The 5,000-nt window shown below is 36.0% G+C and overlaps 1 protein-coding gene across 4 annotated transcripts in view; it reads right to left on the reverse strand.

Annotated features, from left to right (window-relative positions):
• Positions 1–5,000, reverse strand: part of LOC135217918 (uncharacterized) — a 513,768-nt gene that overhangs the window by 171,428 nt on the left and 337,340 nt on the right. The gene's annotated exons all lie outside the window — the stretch shown is intronic.

Below are 5,000 nucleotides of genomic sequence, written 5' to 3' on the forward strand. Positions count from 1 at the left end.
TTATTATTATTATTATTATTATTATTATTTTATTATTATTATTATTATTTATTATTATTATTATTATTATTTATTATTATTATATTGAGTACCCCATTTACACTGGCTTGACTCGTATGCGTCCACAGAACAAATTTCTCTTTAGTGGAAAAAAAATCCATAAATAACAAAGCAATAGTTGAATGCATACACATGTGAAATAATAAACAAATGAGCACTTAGCAAGCCAAATATAAACTATCTATAATAATAATAATAATAATAATAATAATAATAATAATAATAATAATAATAATAATAATAATAATAATAATAATAATAATAATAATAATAATAATGCGGTTGTTACAAATAACAAAAAGATACATGTAATACCATTCTATATTTTTTATTTATCTATTTGTTTTAAATCCCTATTAAAAGTCTTCTTCTATGGTTTCCTTATGGCGTTCCTTCGCATACCAAAACGAATACTCACTTCCGGTCTATTATGTATGTGGCAGGTTTTGGAGTAATAACCCTCAAAGCAAAGCATCATACAAACGCCTTAATTTAATAGCATCGAGTCCAACGCATACGAGCTACAAACTTATAAATTAGCCTTACTTTGCCATAAAGCGCCCATTACCTAGAGTGCAATGAAAAAATAAACAAGGCGTGATCCAACCTCCAACTTACTCGAGACGTGTGCAAGATTTACCACTCACGCAAGAGATGTGAACATTATATTTCCAACTTTTAACGTAAATTAAAACGTACTAAAATCTATAGACAGATACAGCCTTGCTTCAACAATGAAAATTAAAATAAATGCGCTATATTTTATTAGAAATAAGTTTCTGCACTGTAACATGAACAATATTTATTTTTTACACTTTCTTTCTAATAAATAAATCATAAATATCCTACCCTGAAATTCCTGTATCTTTAAGTCAGCGCAAGACACTTTTTTCAGACCTTTTAATGCTCTTCCATAGACCTTTCCCAGACCTTTTTTATGCTCCTTTTTATTCGGTGCAGTGTAGGCATTACTTGAGGTTCTTTGCAGCGTTCCTTCGGCCCCTAGCTGCAACTACTTTCATCCCTTATACTGTGCCTCCGTTCATATTCTCTTTCTTCCATCTTACTGTCCACCCTCTCCTAACAATTGTTTCATAGTGCAACAGCAAAGTTTTTTCTCCTGTAACACCTTTCAACCCTTTTACTCTCAATTCCCGATCCAGCGCTGAATGGCCTAAGTTGCCTCAGTACTTGGGATAATGCCAATAAACTATATAAATCAAATCAAATCAGACTTTCTTATGCTCTTCAATAGACCTTTCCTAGTCCCCGACAAAAGAACAACAACGATAGGAAAGGTAGTTTGTAGGTTTACTCCCCCAGTGAGCGAAAATCACCACGAGATAAATTTCCCTTTCGACATCTAAGGGAGAGAGAGGGCCGCACTTCCAGCAGATCACCAGTGCTTTGGTGAAGCCATCGTCTGACAGACGATTAATGCACCTGTGACGCCGAACGCGGGGAGGTGTGAAAAAACGCCATTAATTTTTTGATTGATTGAAAGGCATTCGGTGCTTGGAGCGCTTGCAAATCGAGCAGCGGCAGCAGCGGTTATTGTTTTTGGATTTTCACACGGATTATTTCCGGGAGTCTTTGGTGGTTCTGCTGTCTTTTCGTAAACAACGCTTCCGATGACAACAGCGTTCGGGCGAATGATATGATAAACGAGGAATCCGTTTCGTTCTGAATTATTATGATTTAAATTAAACTATTAACTTAAATTATCAAATCAAATTATTGATTTAGGAATTAGCTTCGCACTGAATTATGATTTAAACCTTACGATTTGGACGAATGTCATAATAATTAAATGAACACTCATTTCAGTAAGCTAAGAGACATCAACTTTACTGTGCTCTACATATACATAATATACATACAAGGAGACAAACATACACATATACATCTGTATATATTATAAATATGTACGTATATAGATACTATATATATATATATATATATATATATATATATTATATATATATATATATGTATCTATATATATATATATATATATATATATATATATATATCTATATATTATCATAGATAAATAGACAGACAGATAGAATATTCGCATCAAATTCTTTTAAGCAAAAGCTAAGTATTGGTGAGAATTAATACGATTAGAAATTCACCGTAATTTCCATGAGCTATTAAAATATCAATCAATTTTTGCTAATTGCATCAGTAATTCACGTCTGAACCATGCTTTTTCATTATTTTAAATGGAAGATAAAAAGTTGTTAGCTTAACAGATTCAAAACATTAACATTTTGACGCCATTTATTGTAATGTTGCAAATCTCTCTCAGGATTTAAAAAAAAATCAAGTGTCTCTCATTTCTCTTGTTGGTCGGGGTGAATCCAGAGGTCTACAATGGGCCTTTACTTTATCTGAGTATTGCATAAGGCTGACTATCTAAATGGGCCAACGAATCAACCTTAATTGCAGACTTTCTTTTCACCTTAAACTGTATCGTATTGCTTTTGTTTGTATGGTGTTTTTACGTTACACGGAACAAGTGGTTATTCAACAACGGGACCAACGGCATTACGTGACTTCCGAACCACGTCGAGAGTGAACTCCTATCACCAGAAATACACATCTCTAACCCGTCAGTGGAATACCCGAGAATCGAACACGCGGTCGCCGAGATGGCAGGCCAAGAACATACCAATCACGCCACTTGCGGGTCAGTTTTTTAAGACTTGAGGTGTATTGGTCATTCGTTAATGGTCTAAAGTCTGAAACTCCCTAAAACAATGCTTTTCATCGTTGAATTAATATGTTCTAAACAATAAAATTCTGAAACCGTTAATTCTAACGTTGCAGATATCTCTGGACTTCTTTATCAAGTGTATTTATCGTCACTTCTCTTTTAGGTCGTCCACAATCCGAAGTCTGCACACGGCCTTTACTTTTATATGAAGATTGCGTAAAGCTGACTTTATCTGAATGGACCAACTAATTGCCCTTTATTATAAACTTTCATATCACCTTCATCTGTATCGTATTGCGTCAGTATTTTAAGCCTTGAAGTGTTATTGGCCTTTCAATTAGCTTTTAAGTCTTACTGTCCAAAAGACGATGCTGTCCATTTGCCCAATAAAATTTCTTCATATGAAGAAGAAAGTCTATCGCTTTTTTTTTTAACGAGTTTCCTCTTTACTTATTTTCTCTCTCTTATTTTAGGGACTGGGAGATTGGACAGAGAGATTGGATTGGGAGATTAGACGATGAGATTCAACAATGAGATTCCCAGTTGCCGTCCGTGATGGTCTTCGTCTGGTGGAAAAAGAAAAAAAAGAAGTAATATTACCAATCGCGGCCGCAAAGCGTTCTTCATTTTGCTAATTGACTCCCGCGCTCGTCCCGGTTAATCCACATCAAGCAGCATCAGCTGCAGCTGCAGCAGCAGCAGCAGCAGCCAGCCGCCCACCCAACAATTGTTGTAGGTATTCTCGTCTCTCGTTCCCTTCGAGAACATTCAACAATCACACTTTCCTCTCGTGGAGGGGATTGTGGCACCCCGCCAGCAGCTACTTTTAGGGGGATTGAGGACCCTTTTGTGATAAGTGGAAATTGAAGAAATGTAAAGTATGTATATATATATATATATATATATATATATATATATATATATATATATATATATATATATATATTAATAATTAGGCAAATTACACGAAGGAAAGAGAAATTTAGCTAAGCAAAGGACAAGGAGTCGAAAGGCCTTGGCCCAACACCAATAACTGTGGGAACTATTGCCTTGCAGTCTTACGTTTTAGATAAAGGCTAGCTCAAAATTAATATGGAAAACCCTGCAGCCTTGCAGTCGTACTTTTTGATCAAAAGCTAGGCCTGCTGCCAATAACTCTGGTTGATGACAGCAAGGGGATGCGGTCATAAAAACCCCCCTTTGCCAAACATTAAACCATGCCTGATGATGCCCTTGATAGAAGGCGGTGGAGGGGACGCATCAGGCGACCGACCCCTTAATGTAGGGATGGCATTGGGAAAGAAGAAGAGAAATATGAATGAATGACTGGAAGGGGAAAAATACTGTGATACTCTAAGTCTGGAAGTAATGGGAAAGAGCTGTAAGTGGCGTTCATGTACCAGGATAAGATCTTTGTAAAAATGAATAGAGAAGTAATGTAAAGGGCGCTGATAATGTAAGTACACTTTTATGATAAAGGTGTATGCCAAAGAACGTTGGCTGTTATGAGTGACTGAAAGGTTTTCAAGATGGAAGTGAAGTGTGTTGGGCAAAGTAGCTAAGAAAAGTACCAATTTGGTGTAAAAGTGGGTTTCAGACGGGCACTTGCCCGTTAAATATCTACAGAGATGTTACGGAGCGAAAATTTTGAGAAAGGACTCCAGATGTAGGAGCAAATTTGAGCGATAAGTAGATGATCCGCGATAAGTAGATGTTCGCAGTTATTACAAAAGTTAGTGGTAATAGTGAACAGATTTTTATTACAAAAGTGAGTGGTAACAGTGAACAGATTTTTATTACAAAAGTGAGTGGTAATAGTGAACAGATTTTTATTACAAAAGTGAGTGGTAATAGAGAACAGATTTCTCTTTATGATAGATATGGTGAAAGACGAATGGAAAGGGGGTGGGATAGTTGGTGGGGGGGTGGGGGGCTGAATTCAGGTTATTGCATCCAGATGAAAGAATAAGATTATTTTGAGATGGTTTCGACATGTTAAAAGAATGGGAAACGATGAAATGGAGAAAAGTGCATAAATCAAAAGGAAGTGCTGGAACACCTACTGAAAGAAGTCCTGGAATGGATGAGCTAAAAATCCATGACGTGTAAAAGTTAAGTATATCTTAGTTTAACCAGACTACTGAGCTGATTAACAGCTCTCCCAGGACTGGCCCGAAGGATTAGATAATTTTACGTGGCTAGGAACCGACTGGTTATT

Source organism: Macrobrachium nipponense, chromosome 9 (assembly GCF_015104395.2).
Source record: "Macrobrachium nipponense isolate FS-2020 chromosome 9, ASM1510439v2, whole genome shotgun sequence".
NCBI lineage: Eukaryota > Metazoa > Arthropoda > Malacostraca > Decapoda > Palaemonidae > Macrobrachium > Macrobrachium nipponense.